The sequence below is a fragment of the Anser brachyrhynchus genome, assembly GCF_964034855.1.
Source record: "Anser brachyrhynchus genome assembly, chromosome: 9".
Taxonomy (NCBI): Eukaryota; Metazoa; Chordata; class Aves; order Anseriformes; family Anatidae; genus Anser; species Anser brachyrhynchus.
The window spans coordinates 5,516,447-5,525,567 of NC_137703.1; the positions used below are offsets into that span (position 1 = coordinate 5,516,447).

The 9,121-nt window shown below is 48.9% G+C and overlaps 1 protein-coding gene across 5 annotated transcripts in view; it reads right to left on the reverse strand.

Moving 5' to 3' along the window:
- PLD1 (phospholipase D1) overlaps nt 1–9,121 on the reverse strand; it is a 117,092-nt gene that overhangs the window by 62,389 nt on the left and 45,582 nt on the right. The window contains exon 1 of one of the 5 annotated variants that reach the window (XM_080604221.1): nt 1,612–1,883. The exons of 2 other annotated variants lie outside the window; for them this stretch is intronic. The gene's annotated coding sequence lies outside the window, so the exon portion shown is untranslated. Of the gene's footprint in view, nt 1–511; nt 537–1,611; nt 1,884–9,121 lie in introns of those variants that run through there. 2 more of the 5 variants (XM_080604227.1, XM_080604222.1) reach the window with 2 other exon arrangements.

Consider the following 9,121-nt stretch of genomic DNA (forward strand, 5'->3'; position numbering starts at 1 on the left):
AGGAGCAAGACCCAGGCTAGGGCAGATGCCACCCCAACAAAAGGCACACTGTAAAATGTTATTTTCCCTCAGTTATACTGAAAATCTATGAGGAAGCATAAAGCTAGTCTCAAAGAAGTTATTTTACTCTTTGGCAAGCACACACGCAAAAAGGCTCAATGCACTGCGCTGCCATTCCGGAGTTTAATACAAGATGAAGCACACATCAGCCCCAGCTCGCCAGTACCCTGCTTCCAGTTTCAGAATCATAGAATTGCGTTTGCTCAAGCAAACAGTTTGCTCAAGCACTCCAGTAAAAACAGTAGCATAATTCTCTATTCCTCTTTTTTTTTTGAGAGACAGAAAGTCCCAGTCGTTTCGTACAGTCCAAGTAAAAGCTATCTAAACACAGGCTTTGTCATAGGATGAACACTGAAAAAGGAACAAGTGAAAAAAGGAATGAAAGAAAAAACAAAAACCTGCATGCACATCCCCCAGCAGAGCGCACGCAGTCACTTCTGTCCGTACTCACCCAGAAGGGCACTCCGAGGGTTGGGTTCTCACCTCCCTTCAGTTCTGCCCATAACTCTGGGAAGAGCAGAGTATTAGAAATCGGAGCGTGCTTGGCAAAGATGCCAACAGCAAGATACTACAGCACAGAGCAAGTTGTCTTCAGCGAGCCGCTGCCTTTTTCACGGAACTGACTGGACACAGGTGTTTACCTGAGCGTCAGGATCAATGTGCTGAACTGCCTGGTATTTGCCTAAGTGTGCAGCAACGCCCGTTTACCTAGCTAATTCATCAGGTCCTGTTATAACGCATGACATGTTAAAGGAAAAACGTTCAGAATTTTTGCACTTAACCAGATTTTTGCACTCTTCCAGCTGGCAATCACTTTCCCACTATAGATTTTTGAAAACTATGAAATATACAAGCATACACACACAGATATATATATATATATATATATATAAAGAACACTAACAGGGCAATCAGATGCATACAGCCTTAAAGGTGTCAGTCATTAAATCTTTAAATGAAAGCAGACGCAGAGTGCCAAATTTCCCTGGTTTACCCTCTGCCACCCTTCCTGCAGGAACACAAACGCGAACCAGAACGGGTTCCTCAGCAATGCAGCTGTGAGCACACAGCACGGGCTGATGAACAACGGGAGGGCGGCGTTTGGTTGGAGGCAGCTCCCGACACGGAGGCTGCGACTTCCAGCCGAGCACACCCAAGGTCTGGGAGCTCGTACAAGAAGGGCTGGGACTTGCTTTGAGTCTTGCCATCCGTACTGGTGTCTCCCCAGGCAGATCCTTAGGCAAACGACCAGCACTTACTTGTACTTCGCATCAACGTTGACCAAAAAGCTGCTTCAGAAGACACTTGTTCCCAAATCCTTAGGTTCTCCCAGTAGCCAAGCACTGCCAGGCTCGGTGCAGGACTCAGGCAGCTGGGTGAGGCTGCGTGCGTGTATGTGGTGTTGACTTTAGAGCCGAGGGCGGCTGCGAGCAACCTGCCCATCCCAAACCCATGCGGTGCCGCCTCACCCAACCTCCTGACAGCGCAGGGCCTCTTCCCCAAACGAAACCTCGCGCCCACCCAGCCGGCCCCGTGCCAGCCGGCACTCACCTGGCTCCCGACCACCAGCAAGGCCGCCGCGCGCCGCGCTCAGGGGCGGGACACGAGCAGCGGATGCGGCCGCTCCTGGAGCTGCCGGCGGGCGGTGGGTGAAGGCAGGAGGCGAGGTGAGATACGTCGCCCAGCCACGCGGCATCGCCCGCCGCTGCTGCGGCTCGCAGCGCCGCTTCCTGCTTCCGACGTCACTTCAGCTCTGCTCTGAAACGCCAAAACGCGAGCAGCTCGTGGCCTTCCCTTTTTTTTTTTTCTCCCCTCCCTCTGGATAACAAGTTCGTTTTTTTCGTGTTCTAGAAGTAGATAGAAGGGACTTTATCGCAAAGCAATGAAAACAAATCGTACAATACTGCTGCTTCTAACCCTATTGCTTGTTCTGGCTCAAAACATCCCCGATGCAGCGAGCCCATCCGGTATGAAACCACTCTCCTGTTTCAAATTTGCTAAAAACATTCTGACAGGGTCACTTTGCCTTTTTTTTTTTTTTTTTCCTGCTTCTTCTGGTGCCTGCCTGGTGCCAGGCAAGCCGTGACCGTGCAGTCCCAGGAGGCTTTCGAAGAACGAGCTGAGGAGAGGAAGTGGAAGGGCACAGCTAGGTACAGCCTGCTGGCTAGTTATTTCACGTACATGCTCAGCATTGCACGTGACGTTCACTGAAATTGCAGCTTTTCAGGGAAGAGGTATCGAAGGTTTGTGTGGTGTTAGGGGCAACTTCACCAACTAACATTTGCTTTGCTAAAATTCAAACACAATGAGGCTTCCCTGTCAGCAGCAATTAGAAACAAGCATTATCTGATTGCTTTCTACAGTAATTGTGCTTCATTATTTTCCTCCTGTGAGAGACAAAGAAATGTCACAAGCGGAGGAGGTGCCGGTACCTTTCACAGATACGTTCTTGGCAAGCAGAGGTATTTCTTACAAGCTCTTCAGAAGTGGTTGATTTGAAGTTCTCGAAAAGCTTTCTCGTCTTCATTGTGAATCCCTTTTCCTTTCCACCCTCCAGTTCCTGACAGCACCTTTTGTCAGGGTGGGCTTCTGCCACGGACCCACAGTGCTGCGTCCTCCTGAAGCTCCGTCAGCAGCGGCCTCGGAGGCTGAAGCTTCCCGGGAGAGGCGCGAGGGAAGCCCGGCAGAGCCAGAGCACGTCGGAACATCACAGCAGGCTCCGGCCTGCTGCGTTCACGTTAGCGCTTCCACTGGAGCTAGCGCGCGGGTGAAGGTCAGTGCTCATTTCGGTAAGCTGTTCTATCACCGAACAGCTTAAGCCCTGGCTGCCTTGTTTTGACTGGCCTCAGGCAGGGAAAAGTGCGGTATGCTTGAAATGCCAGACTGATTTTTCACTTTTGCAACCAAAACCCCCACTGGGGAGACAACACTGCTCGTTACCCAATTCCTTTGGCTTGCTGGAAACCAACCCTGAGCTCTCTGCTCTGCGGATGTCAGACCGGGACCTTTCAGCTCACTGACAACATACCCCGGCAGCTGACTTCCAGGAGGCTCCTCCCGACTTCAGCCGCAGCCCTGAGCGATCAGCGCTTTGGAAACGGGGCTTTAGAAAGACGTTGTGAAAGGAACAGCCTTGACTTCTGATTTCAGAAACGGAGATGACTTCAGGAGATCGCAGCACCCGCGCAAATGGGTTTGTCCGGGGCGGTGCCGCTATCCGTGACTTCACTGAGGCGGCGCTCGCAGCGAGAGGCAGGAGAAGGGCTGCTTTTAATTAGGAGCGGAGGCTTGTTAAGGGACGGAGCAGAGTGCTGAGTCACGTCACGTGAAACTGCATGGAGACTGCTTAGAGCCCCGAAGTTACATCCTTCCTCCTAAAATCCTGCCCAAGCCAGCTCCTGCGGAACGAGGAGGCCTGGTGTCTCACCACGCGCTTCGGGCTGGCGCCGCAGACGTGTCAGAGTGTCTGACCCGAGGCTGAAGAGGAGGAGGAGGAGTTTGCAGGCCCACACAGAGCCGCTCGCTGCAAGGCCTCTTCCCTTCTGTCACTCACTCCCGTCTAGCAAGGAGGAAGACTGTCGAAAGATGTGGCGGAGCCAGCAGGCCTCGTTTCCTGGTCTGGGGAGGATGAGATGTCTTCTGGGAACTGTAGTTCCCAGGAAAGATGAATTTGCAGCCTTCCTGGGGAGCCATGCCAGCAAGGCCGGCAGCCTGTGGAGGCTTGCACTGCTCTGGTGCCAGGGAAAATAGGTTGAAATGAAAAGAGACATTTGTATAGGCAGCTCTGCCACCTGAGCCTGGAAAATGGCGCACCACAGTAGGAAAACCTGAACGTGCTTAGGAGCATTAGGACACCAAGGAAGAAACTTTCTGCCTTGATGAGAACAGAAAAGGGGTGGTCGTTTGGGATTCTGCAGCCAAAGGGAAGCCAGCTGTGGGGCTCCTCAGGGGGTACAAAGTCTGCTCGAGGAGAGCACGCTGACCTCCCGGAGAACCAGGCACAACCAAGCCCTGATGGCTTAAGGGAGAAGAAAATATTCTGACAGAGTCAAAGCAGCACCTTTTTCACAAAAAGGAGGTGGAGAGCTCGGACCTGAACCTCCGCCTGCCAGGCGGAGAAGAGCTCCTCTGAGTGCTGCTTTTGCATAAGGATGAGGCCTCAGGGCAACGTGTGCCACAGAACTGCCAAACAACCTGCAGATACCGCTAAAGCAAGAACCTGGTGGTACAAAAGAAATACTGACAGAAGTGTACAGCACTTGTTTGTGGTTTACAGAAGCCACCGCAGTGTTTGTGAGCTGGTAGACGTGGAGGAAGTGTTTGTAAGGACGACAGCAAAGAACTGAACGCAGTGTACGATTCGGGGTGATAAACCAAAGAGAGGACACCAAAGCTTCAAACGCTGTTCTTGGAAACCAGGCTTGGTTAGAGGGCTTTGTACACACCGAGCTGTTTGAAAAACAGCAATTACCTACCCTGCCCTCCTCGTTTGGGGTATAGCATCAGTGGGAGCATTGCACTTACAAACACTAAATAACTGGAAATAATAACCCCTGAAGACGGTTCTGAGCTGAGTGGGGCTTTAGGACAAGAAAGGCTGGTTGATGGTAGCTCATTCTTGACTATTTGCACATGTTGGTAGTAAAGCTGAGTGCTTGGGCATTATTTGCCACTTTTACAAGTTGAATTATTATTTTATATATATATATTTATTTTTTTTTCTCAAGCAGCACGGTACTAAATATTTCCTCAGGTAATGTAGCTTTTTTTCTAGTTAAAGTGGAGAGAATTGTAAAACAAAAAAAGCATACCTAAATTAAAAACTTGTTTTCTACATGGACATTTGGCAATTGATATTGCCAAATACTCTGAAAGGAACAACCTCTATGTTTAATGCCATAATTCTTATACTTCTAATCCAGAACACTGATGAACTCTTCAAAGATGAACTTAAATATGAATCCCCACAGCAATCTCTGGATTGACCAGGTTGACCTAAGTCTAGATGGTAAGAGTAACACTTTTTCAAGAATAAACTGCGTTGATCTCTGGTCCTCCTTCCCCACAGCTAGCAGGTTCTCTGGGCTCCTGAATTTCTGGGAGGAAGACATTTTGCATTGCAGGAGAGAGATGAACAAAACTGCAAGGAAAGAATGAGAAGGAAGAGAGAACTGTGATGATAATGCAGAGCCCAGAAGCACCCCTGATCGAAACACCCACTTTCTTCAGAAGACAGAGCTGGCCACCAAGCGTTTGGGTGGCAGCAGCCCGGAGGGGCAGGGACAGCTCTGGGCACGTGGGCTGAACGGCTGTCCAAGTCACAGCTTTGGGACAGCCACAGCTGACCCCAGGATGTTCCCAAGGGACATGCCAAGGCAGGGTTCAGCGCCCTGCACAGCCCTGAGCCCTGATCGGGGTCTGGGGCTGAGCCTAGGAAGCCACCCATTTGTGCTGATATGGGTTCATGTCTGTATAGAGGTAATCTTCACGCCATGAAAGCAGCCCAGTGTCTAGCTTCCAGAACCAACTTTCGTGTTTTTGTTGTTGCTGTTAATTGTACTATTCAAATTGAAACTTATGGACCTGATTTAGTGCTGTTAGGAAGCTTGCTGACATTATCAGTCACACCAGCACACAAATGACAAGACTGAGTAAAGAATCAGCTATTGCACCAGTAATTCTGCCTGTCTTTCCTAGGAAGAATCTGTCACGTATCCTGTGACACCATCCTGTCATGTAGCTTTGCTGGGGTCCTGGATTACCCAACACTGTGCCATCCGCCCCCAATTTAAGGTGAATAAAGTGATGCTGGCTGACCAATAATTCAGCGTATCATCTCAGTGGCAGCATTAATGCTGGATGGGGCTTTCTGCAACCTGACCCAGCGGAGGATATCCCCACCCGTGACAGGGGTTTGGAGCTAGATGGTCTTTAAGGTCCTTTACAACCCAAACCATTCTATGATCCTATGATTAATGCCTTCACTATTCAACAGAAATAGTGGTATAATATTATAAGTGCAAATTGCATCTGAGCCTCAGTAAGACTTACTGGCCTTACTTCTGAGCCTTACTAAATCCGTACCAGGGCTTGGGAAAACCAACCTGAGCAAGGCTCTCTCCTGCATTGGTCTGCTGGTGGGAAGAGACATACGAGGAACCCCAGAATCCATGAACTTCAACCAGCTCCTCTCTGACGCAGTCCTTCTCTGCCGTGTCCTGACGGTGCTGAGCAGGAGGAGCCCGGGGACTGGAGATGCTCGGCAGAAGTGATCGGTGCTGATCGGTGCGCTGGGAGCTCAGTGCAGCTCTGATGCAGTGGGTCCATGGTGCAACAGAACAAGCGCAGCCGTTAAGGCTGACCTCCCAGACACAGCTCACCTCTTTGTCCTAGCAGCTGGCTTACAGCTCGCCTCTCAGAGCACACCTCATCAGGCTTTAAGGACTCCAAGTGATAATGGTTCCACCGTCCCTGCTCAGGAACCAGCCCACCCAATTACACTTTCTGCTAGGGTAATTCAAAGCTGAGCATTTCTATTTCAGCCTCTACCTGCGGGATCTTGTTATGACTTCCTGAGCAATACAGAAATGCACTTCCACCGTCAGATATCTTTTTCATGTGCAGAGGCTTGGAAACCCTGCTTATACCTGCTGCACGCACACCAGGCTGCATCAGTTAACAAATTATTAATCTATAACATGCTGAGTTCACAGCACATCATTCAAGGGGTGGGGTGTTTAAACTCAAAGCACTGACATGCCCCGTTGGATGGCTGGATGCAGGGCGAGCGGGGCTGAGCCATGGGACACTTGCCAGTGGCTCATCCCAGTGGCTCAGGGACAGGCAGCACCCAGGCACATTGGCTTGTGGTCGTCTTGTACAATGAAATTGTCGCCAAAAGGCTCCAGCTCTGTCTTTCTTTGATAAAAAGGCAGCCAGAGAATTGCCCTCTCCCAGGAGCCCCAGCGCTCAGCCTATGAGATAATACAGGCTGGCCTTTTCTTTGCAGCTGTATTGTTTTAGTGCTTGGAAAATAGCAGCAGGCTGAGCAATGAGTCATCTGTCACTAGATGGGGTTAAAGTAATTTCCGTTTTCTGTTGCCATGGGGAAATCAACGTCCTAAGATTTGTCCTTTCTCCCACTCAAACATGTGGGAGTAGAAAGCCTGAAACCCAGCAGGGCTAAACAGTTTTTTATTTTTTTTTATTTTCCCCTTATAAACAAACTTCCCTCCATGGCCTTGCAGCTGTCAGTCTGTTCCTGGAATCGTCCAGTTAACAATGTCATTCCCCTCGGATTGCAAAAAATCCAGAAGCAGAGTTTAAGTAAATATTTGACATAAATATAGGAGCTGCTTCACTTCACTTATGTCTCTGCTGCTCATAAAGTTTTTACGTGTACATTCAAGGGGGTTATAACCTTGATACTGCAGGAATAAAATAGCTTTTTAAAAAAAGTAAATTCAAGTAGCAGATCCCCAACATCGAGAATAGAGTGAATAACAGAAACAGGAAAGAGGAAATAGCAGTAAATACCGTTCAGAAGCCTTGCTAACGTATAGCTTGTATGAGCAGCAGCACAGCAACATCTAGTGTTGGTCAGGGATATAGCTGGAAGTTCTCGGCGTGTGCGTTAATGGCACTCGGATGAAATCTGCACCTGGGCAAGCGGCTTTCCTCGGCCCACTGCAGCACCACGCAGCACAGCCTCGGCTCCACGCCGTCTCCTTCTGCCCCGTGTTTCCCACCAAGGCCCTTCGTCACGCTCCGGGTCCCTGCTTTCATCCGCCCTGCAGAAGCGCAGTCATCTGGTAATGCTCTCCGTCTGCCCGGATCGTTAGGAAAATTACTGCGGTTCTATTTAAAAGCCAACGCAACAGACCTACAGGTTTCAAAGCAGTTCAGTGCAACGGTGGCCAAAACCGAAATTTTATCATCTGAACTGAAATTTTAACCATCTGAACTGGGATTAAGAGCGCAATTCCCACCCGACAGCCGGTCACGTTACCGTATCGTAAAAACCGGGCCCAATTAAACATCACTGTCAAACGTACAGAGAAACGAGCGCGCAATGTAAGGTTGCAATGCCAAGGCGACGTGCCAGAGCGCTGCATTTTCTCTCTCCTGTATTACCCCGGGAATGCACAGATCGCTGTGCTAGGCACAGCTTACGGCCACCTATGGACAAACTGAGTGAGGGTCACGGGGAGCCTAGCGCTGTAGTGCATGCAGACGCTTCTTTACATTTAAAAGGCACCTGACGCTCAAAGTTAAGTTCCTTGATACTTAACTCTTTTTTAGACACACATTATGGAACAGCATTAGTTTTGACTAGTTAAGTTTGGCTAAACTAAGTTTGGCTTCACATTAGTTTAGCTTTTAAAATTTAATTATTTTTAATGGCTTTACATTAAACTTGGGCAGTTTTTCTTCATACAAGCAAGGCCTTAGAGGGGAAGGTCACTGATGACTGTGTAAGTAAAATCATTTGTCTCCTTAGATTACAGCTCCCATTACACGGATTCTGCTTCATCTTCAGGAAAATAACATCCTTTGGGTTTTGTCAAAGAAAACATTCATGAATGGCTGCTTTCCAAATCCAGCTCTGTCTGGCAACACCCTGTGAACAGATTTTTGCCACGTTTAAGTTCATTACATGAATTAATTAGCATGGCTGTGTAGGTGCGTGGAATGCACTGGGGGAGAGGCAGAGTACAAGTATACAAGATGCTGTTATATAATTTGTTATGGGGGCACACCTATTGAACACAGACCTGGATCACTCTCAGTATGCTTTTCAGGAGGATTTTGGGAACGAGCAGTCGGGCAGGGGAAAACGAGGCCATTTGAGCAGAGGAAAGGTCGAATGGCACCTTATTTTTGTAACTTCAAAGTAAAATTATTTTTTTTTCTATACTCACGTCTGTTGCTTATATCTCCAGATAAAACAATTTGTGAAAAAGTCAATGACTCAAAGCAAGGACAGCATACGCGTCAGCTCCACTCTGAAATGCATTCCCTAACGAAGAAAGAAGTACAACTTCTCACTAATAGCGAGCAA